Raw genomic sequence first — 8,599 nt, 5'->3', positions numbered from 1 at the left:
TTTCTGTATTGCTTTGGCACCTTTGCTGAACATCAGATTTTTGCTTCGGCCAAGATGGTATAACAAGGACCAGATTTAGCACTGAGCCTTAAAACATTAAAAACCTGGAGAAAAGCTATAAAGCAATGGTTCCCACACTGAACAACAACAGGAAAGTCATCCCTGTGGGAGGAGTGCCAAGCGAGGAGCCCTTTGATGTCCCCAGCCGACCCTGGAGCGTCTCCGAGCTGCAGCACTGGGAAAGGAGAGCCACACCGAGTCTTGCGGCCTCGCCAGGCGAAGAGTCCGACTGGAACATGGAGGTGGCCACGGCAGGCAGAACTTCCGAGGCACGAGGGACCCGAAAGCGGCCGGAAGCGCATGCGCCGCTTCAGTCAGGCCGTGCGGGGGGCGGATCCGCGCAGCCGCGGTGGGTAGTTTGGGCGGCTGCTCGGCGGCCCTCAGGCGCCCGCGCGTTCCCGTTCCCTCCAGCGTGGGCTGCTGTTCCCCACGCCTCCTGGGGGCCGAGCTGCTGGAGGGGCTTTACCAGTCTTCGTTCGCCACCTTGGCCTCCAGCAGGGCCTGCAGGCCGCAGGGGTGCCTCTCCTGTCTGTGCTGCCTGACACTCTGCTCGTGGTGGCAGTCGGGCGCGGAGGGCCTCCGGTCTTCTGACCCTGCCTCGGTGTCAGTCCCCTGCCGGGCCCCCGTCTTCTCGTGAGTGCCCGATGGAGCCCCTCAGAGAACTTGCCTGTGAGTATAGACCCCCCCACCCCGTGTCTGGGGCTTCTAGTTACTCCGTATTGTTATGCTTTGGCCCTTAAGAATTTTTAAATTTTAGCTGTTTTCTTCCTTCCCCCTGCCTTGGGCAGCCATGTCTTTCTGCACCTCCGCCAAAGGCGAGACAACGGTGTGTGTCCCGTCTTTCCTCAGTGGGGCTTGTCACTCTTTGGAATTACATGCACTTCATTGTCTCACGGGTCACCTCTGAGATAGGCTCTAGAAAGTTAGAATTTTTTAGAACGTTGGGCTTTTGCTGCTGTTACGGTGGAAGCCACGTTCTCTCGCTAAGCAAAGCACAGCTCTGCCTCATTCATTTCAACAAACATTTGCTGAGCGCCTTGCTTGTCAGACTCTGTACACACAGAGATGACAAAACACGGCCTCTGCCGTCTGCTAGCTGAGTATCTAGTGAACCAGACAAGGAGAGATTGCGGAAGGATGTTATGTTTGCTGTTATGGAGGACAATCAGGCCACCTGAGTCTTCTGGGGCGGCCAAGGGAGGCTTCACCTGGGAAGTAAACCTTGCGCCGATGTCTCGCAGAGGAATAAGGATTTCCAGGCAGATGCAGGAAGTGAGGACATCCTAGGCAGAGAAAGCACCATGAGCCTAGACACAGTGGGATGAAAGAGCAAAGCTGTCCTCGTGGGGTCCAGGCCTGGACCCCAAGTTTGCTGCTGGCAGCTAGAGCCCCCTGACAGTCATGAGGTGTCTCAGAGCCTCTTTAGGATGCCCTCCAGTTTTCCAGATTTTCTACCGGACAACTTCCCCTACAAACACAAGCCTAGGCAAGTGGGCCTCCCAGGCTCCCATTGTCCTTGTCATAGCTCTGTGAGGCGTAATCAATCCCTGTGTCTTTCTCAACCCCACAGACTGCGAGCTCCTCAAGGTAGTGATGATTTTCTGCATCTCTGTATTCCCAGCACCCAGCCCAGGGCCTGGATTGGTAGAATTTCAGTAAGATGTATATATCTGAAATCCAATAATGTTCCTGTAGGCCCTGTCAGAGTAGTTAGTCTACTTCCTGGCTGCTGCCTCTCTGGTCTGAATATTCTCCAGCAAAAAAAGTGGGGTGTCTGGGAGGTCAGCTACAGTTCAGCTACAGTCAGTTTGTTTGCTTGATTTTAATTGAATAGAGGGGACCATCTTGTTCCAGGCTGTCACTACCCCCTGGAATTTGCAAGTCTGGTCTTTTCTAAATGTTAACTTTTAGTGAGCTAAATTATTCATTCATTCCTCTAACCCAGTGATATTTTGATTGCTGCATTCACAGTAAGTTTTGAATGATCTTAGATTCTATTTGAGCCTGCCTCGGACATAGTACTAACTGCAACGGAGGATAAGGAATCGCTTGCTCTGCAACACTGATTTCAATGTAATTTCACAGAACAAGGGACTTCCGCTTAAACCAAGGAAACAACAGAGGCATCTGTTTTCAGACGTGACATTCTTTCCCATGGGAAGTGCTTTCACGTGTGTTCTGGTTCTGCCTTTTGCTTTTGCCTGCCTCCTTGCCTCTCACCAGCAGAACAATGTCGCATTTTCCCAGAAAATAGCTCAATCGTGGGTATGTGGGATAAAAGGAAGACTTGAAATATAAAACTGTAAAATTTTCTATCTAGTAGTTAATTGTGGGAAAGTTAAGGTTGTTAGATGAAAATATGAAGTATAGTTTATATATGTATAATTCAGCAATTACTCAGGTGTTTAAAAAGTAAAACACCACACACTTGTGGTTATATTTAGAGTTTTGCTTGAAGAGCAGAGGGAGAAATGAAATCTGGGGATTTGGGGGGCATGGCTTGGGAGCAGCATAAGAGGGGTCACAGTGGAGCTGGCTCTTGAAGGATGAGAGCTACGGGGGAAGGCTTTCCAGGGAAAATGGCACATGCTAGGGTGTCTCACATTTAATCCCCACAGTTGTAACTAAATACATATTTTCTTCATATTTCTCTTTTTATGTACTCTGTATTTTCCCCTTTGTTTCTTAATGAACCACCACCCCACCCAAAGCATGAACTCTTTCCAGATCGTGGATCCCTGTTACTGTCTCCCTCCCTGTTTAAACTGTCAGCCTCATTTCTATTTGTCTTCCATTCCTTCTGTGACATTTGCTTCACTTCCCTTCTCAGAAGCCTCCTGAAATCCTCTTTCCTCTCTGCTGTCATCTGGCCCCTCGGGCTTTCCTTGTCTGCTAATGTGCAGCAAGCTAGCAGTTTGAAGACGGGAGGTGTCCAGGTCTGACAATGGCAGGACAATTAGCAAATAAATGTGCAAACCTGTTTATGTTTTCATTACTAGTACTAGTACACGTTTAGCAAATATTTGTTGACTACTATTGAGACAGACATATGAACAGAAATTCTGGAATGTCTTATGGGACCTCGAGGGGCTTCCCTTTAGGGAGGTCATGGAAAGCTTCACAGGAGTGGTCATTGGGGCAGGACCACAGTCTGAAGGTTACTGAAGGTATTACTGAAACCCCTCCTGTGGTCTTAGTAGTGGCCTGTGCAAATGAGAGGTCTGAAGCTTAAATTTCATCGGCTTCACAGTAAATCAGCCTGTAGAGAAGACATTTGAGTTGGGGTTTGAAGGTTGTCTAGGAGTTTGCCAGACAAAGAAAGAAGGGAATAACCCAGCTGGCAAAGTTGCTAGTATTCAGGAGCCAAAGGCATGAAAAGGATGTGGATCACAGCACTGATTGCATGGGGATGAGTAGTGGAACATGATGTCAGAGAAATGGTCCTGGGGTCAGATTGAAGATGACATTGATGTACTGAGGGGTTCTGATTGCATTCTGCATCCTATTCCATTTAACAAAGGAACAACCAGATTTGTGTAAGATAACTATTCTGGATAAAGTATAGCTTCTCACTGGAGGTGCTTAAACCCCTGATGTCTGATCTCATCTCATGGCAGAGTCTGGAAATACTATACTCCAGTGTCAGTGTATGATTTGGGTCTACATGTTTCAATGTAAATTGATCTTGAAAACATAAAATTAAGTGAATAAAGCAAGTTGCAAAACAGTGGAACAGTATGATATTATTTATGTAAATCATTTATAAACCCTGCAGAACCATGCCACATTCTGTTCATGGATACATACACCAGAGGCTCCCAGGGAGCTAACCCTGTATTTCTCTTAGGAGCAGTGATTTGGTATTTGCTAATTTAGTATTTGAGGCAACCCTAAGAACATAAATATTGCAAGTAATAAGAATCTACTGTAATTTAGTTAACACTTGTTAACATTTATATATTATATATTCATTGTTAGCTTAGGATAACTTAAAGAATTTTTTTCAATTCTCACCAAAAAAAGGGGGGGGGATGGGGGCAGGGGATTCAGAGTCTCGAGGGAGATCACTACGGTGGTTATCTTCAGCACCATATGAACATTGAATGGCTTCTTTAAAATCTCTGTGTTAGCCTCATTAAACCTGGACCTCACTTGCTTTAGGATATGTGTTTAGATTCGTGTGAGGCCATTTCAGTATTCTGACTTTGTCTTGGCTGGCCAAACCTCACCTGCTTGTCTTCCATGCCCTGACACTGAGCATGTAAAAGCCGCTTGGAGTGAGGGGAGAAAGTGTTTAGCTGTTGGAGGGAGGAAGACAAAAGCCAGTCAGAGTGAGCCCCCACCTGTGCACAAGACTCAGCCTGTGGGTCAGTACCCCCCTGCCATTCCCCTGGCAGCCAGGCAAGGGGCCCTCAGTCCCTCTGAGCTGCTGAGATGGGTGCCTTTTATTTTTATTTATTTTTTCATGATCTGTGATTTCGTTTTTAATTATCTTAAGTTTTATACACAAATTTGTAAATTATGTGATTATATCTCCTTTAATCCTTCTAACAAGTTGGCAAAAGCACCGTTACCAATCACACATAGACAGTAGTTCTACAATTTTATGTGTTTTTGAATGCCTGTTTAAAGACAATTCTAAATTATAACTGAGCTTGACTTAATAAAGAATCCAAAGTAAAGTTTAACTTGGTATTATATTTTGCCACCCTGACTTTGAAAAGCATTTGGCCTCATATATCATCTATAAAATGTGAGAAGTGTTAAATATTCTTTATTTGATATTATACATAAACCGCATTAAAATGCCTTTCGATAAGTGAAAAGCATTTTAGATACAAGGAATTCTAATTAGATTGGTGTAGTTAAGACCAAAAATATGAAGCAGACATGAACAGACTTTATCTTCAGCCCTTGCCTTCAATAGGCTAATGAGCACAAGTTAAAACACAGGTGAGTCTCCCTCGGTTTTGAGACAGTGAAGGGATTTCCCCAGGATTCAAATTTATTAGTATAATCAGTTGTATAAATCTAGATATAAACCAATCTCCAATAGGTTTGGAGATAGCATTCCCCATCTTTGTGAAAGGGTGAAGACTACTGATCAAGTCCAATCACATCGTTAGAAGGGAAAACAGTGATAGTATTTACTGAACTGGAATTACTATCAAAATTCAAAAACCCTGTCTTATTCATTTAACCACAGACCAGTCTTCCTTAAATCAGGACTGTCACAACAAAAATATTCTGTGACTCATGATCTGAATTCTAGTGTATGGGATAAATTATGGTACACATAGGAAGTCATGAGACATTTCTCTTTTGTAATAAATAAGGCAGTGGCCAACTACTGCTCATTAGTAGCTTTTTTGAGATCAGCTGTCAAGTCTGCCCTGTCTGCCTTCTTAACGCTAGTGAAGATCATTTTTGTTCCAGGGATGTACTTCTTGGGATTCTCCAAACACTCCGTCAGCATCTCCTCTCCCCAGGTGGTGCCTTTGTTCTTGTTGGTATGTGTGACAGAATCCAGTGGTGACCTGTCTTCTGCCCTCATGAACTGTGGAGCTTGCTCCCGTCTTTTGCTTGCCTCCTTTTCCACAGCGTGGCACTAGGCACACTTCTGAACAAAATCTTCTTGCCTTTCTCAACATCATCCAGTTTTAATACTGTCTTTCATTACTTGCTCTATGAAGTTACTGCTTGGAAGGAAACCAGACGTCCCTCTCCCTGAGTCCGAGGACATGCCTGTCAGCACCTATGTGACGTACCTTTTAAGTGCACTGCTCCTACATGGAGCCTTTCATCTTCACAGGAAGAAGGAGGCAGTTGCTCCGTCCCTCTCTCTGCAAATCAGCGCTTTTCTCCTGGTGTCTAGTAAGGAGCGTGGGAAGAATCCCCCTTCTGTTTGGCTACTTGGGAAACACATGCTGCACTCTAACTCTTGGGCCTACTCTCAATCTGCTGTAGCAACATGGCATACATGAAACTTCCTTTTCCCCTTTTGTTTTATGTATTTTTTTTCCCCTAGACTGTTTTTAGTCTTCCAAAACAGGTAGCACATTTCAGATGGGCTTCCTCTTAAGCTGGAAAGTTCGCCAAAAGGCTGCAGCACACAGAAAGAGTATTTGTCATTTTTCTAATGCTGAGTCAGCAAGAGGTTTGGGGAAGAGCACGGATTTGGTTGTCTTCTGGGATCTAGTGAGTGCTTGTAATTCATTCGCTCAACTTGTATTTTGTGTGTTCAATGTCTCCAGTACTGTGGGAAGTCAAAAGGGATATAGCAGAGAAGGTTCCTGATTCCTTAAGCTGAAATCATCACAGAGTAAACTTAAGTCAGTGGTACACATGGCTGCAAGGTCTACCATGCAGCTACGATTTCATCAGAGGCTCAGAATCTGCTCCTCACCCTAATTCTTCAGTCAACGTGTGCAGCTGCATCTTCTACGTTGTTAATGATCATCCAGTAGATACGCCTCACTGTCCCTTGACTTCAATATGTCAGTGACCTTCACTTTGTCTGCCTTTCAACGACTTATTTCTGGGGTCATAATTGTCACTGTGGCATCACCCAGAAGTGCTCTGTCTCTAAGATCTTAAACTCCAATGTTTTACTCAGGCCATTTTCAGAGTGCTAGAAAACCTTCAATTGCCATTGAAGGGCACAGATTGTTCAGAAGAAAGCCTGTAGTTTTCAGCCTCCTTTCCAGATGGATGTGGTGATGTGACTAAGTTCTAGTTCAATGGGATGTAAACAGGGGTGGTATATGCAGCTTCTGAAAACTGTCTCGATAGGACGGGGGCAATCCATTCTTTACCCCTTCCTCCCTCTTGCTGGGTGGAATAAGGATGTGATGACCAGGGCTTGAGCAGCCGTTTTGGACCGCGAATTAGATGCTGTCATGTTGCGGGTGATGGAGCTGCATTAGTGAAGGAACCTGGGTTCTTTACAATCATGGCACTGCATATAGCCCTGCACTGCCTGCATTCTTGTGAGAGAAAAATAAGCCTCAGTCTTGTTTAAAGCACTGTTCTTCTGGGGTTTCTGTCTCAGCCAATCATGATTCTAATATTTACAGCCACAGCCTCCTATCAAACTCTTTTTCCCATTTTGATTGTATTTCAACCTCATTGAGAGGTTTCTTCCAGATTTTCTTAGTATTTCCTTCTTTATCCCTACTTTTTCCCCAGCCTCTGTGGCTCATGAAATACACATTATGAAGTGATTCAGAGTCACATGGTGACCTGTTATTCTCCAGGGTACACAGAAATTGTTTTGCTGTCCTGTATCTATATATACAATGGGACATCTGTTTGCAGATCAGATTCCAAAGGGACTGCAGCAACAGCCCAGTGGACACTGATTTTACCAAGACCACTGGCTCTGCAGAAGGAGGATGACACTGAGGTCACTTGGGTTTAAGAGAGAGGGGCTGCAGCTTTGTAGGCAGTTCCTAGTACAGCCCCCGAAGGGACACACGCCAGTTCAAATGATGTCTTTGTGGAGTTCCCTTTTGTTTGAGTTTGCTGCCCCTGAGGTAGAATTAGGCCCACCCCCTCTGTGCACCTGCAGTCCCCTGTGAGGTAGAATTATGCCTTTCTCTTCCACTGGACTCTGAGGAGCCCCTTGCAACAGGGTCTCTACTTACACATCGCTACATCCCTGGAACCAAGACTGGGATGTGAGAGAGGGTTAATAGATATTTGTTGATTGACTGATCTTGACTACAGTATGGATTTGTCATTAGACTTTAAACTGAAAGCATAGTCACATAATAATGAGTTGACATGACTGACTGAGAAGGCAGACTATGCAGGTATGATGTGGGCCCAGCATGCACTGCCAGCTCCCTGCGGTGGTTTAGCCGCAGCACGTGATCAGATGTCGGAAGGGAGGTGGGGCTGCTGTTGGCTGTGTGTCCTGTGTAGAACAGATGGCTACATGCGCAATGCGCGTGACCCCCTCTCTTGTGCTTCATGCACAGGAGAAAGAGCATGTAGTATGAAACAGCGGCACTCCTTGCCTGGGAGAGCTTGGAGTCTAGCAATGATTGGGAGGGGACTTGGAGGGAAGAGGAAGTTTTTCCCTAGCTGCTCAGTGAAGGGTAGCTACCTGGCCCAGAGCTATGACTCCTCTGAGGTGGGGCTGGCCCACTTGGGAGAGAAGTGTGACTTTTGGGTGACACAGTTCCTGGGGGACATTTTGGGTGGGGGATGTCTGCTAATGCCCACGGGGAGGTTTACCAAGTGGCTCTTCCTTTGTGGGAGCCATGGATTTATTAGGGCTGTGCAGAAAATGTCCCCTCGCAAGCCATATCACTATTCTTTAGTTACTCATGCAAGCGTCTTCACTACAACCTTTTTTTTTTCTTTGCACAATCATCTCTTATTCTGAGCTGGGAGGATGCCCTGGGGATCTCTTAATAGCCAATGCCCCAGTGTGCACCAGAGAGTGAACACATGGAGGGCTGGGGGAGGCGGGGGACAGAGACAACTGGTCAAGCAGGAGGAACGGAGTAGTCATGGATGAGATTAGCCAGCG

The 8,599-nt window shown here is 45.8% G+C and overlaps 1 pseudogene; it reads right to left on the bottom strand.

Annotated features, from left to right (window-relative positions):
• Nucleotides 1–5,407: 5,407 nt before the first annotated feature.
• LOC134362139 (cytochrome c-like) lies at nucleotides 5,408–6,033 on the bottom strand (annotated as a pseudogene).
• Between the last annotated feature and the right edge of the window lie 2,566 nt (nucleotides 6,034–8,599).

The sequence above is a fragment of the Cynocephalus volans genome, chromosome 13 (genome assembly GCF_027409185.1).
Source record: "Cynocephalus volans isolate mCynVol1 chromosome 13, mCynVol1.pri, whole genome shotgun sequence".
Taxonomy (NCBI): Eukaryota; Metazoa; Chordata; class Mammalia; order Dermoptera; family Cynocephalidae; genus Cynocephalus; species Cynocephalus volans.
The sequence above is the reverse complement of the archived record's forward strand: the minus strand, read 5'-3'. Positions and strand labels throughout refer to the sequence as shown.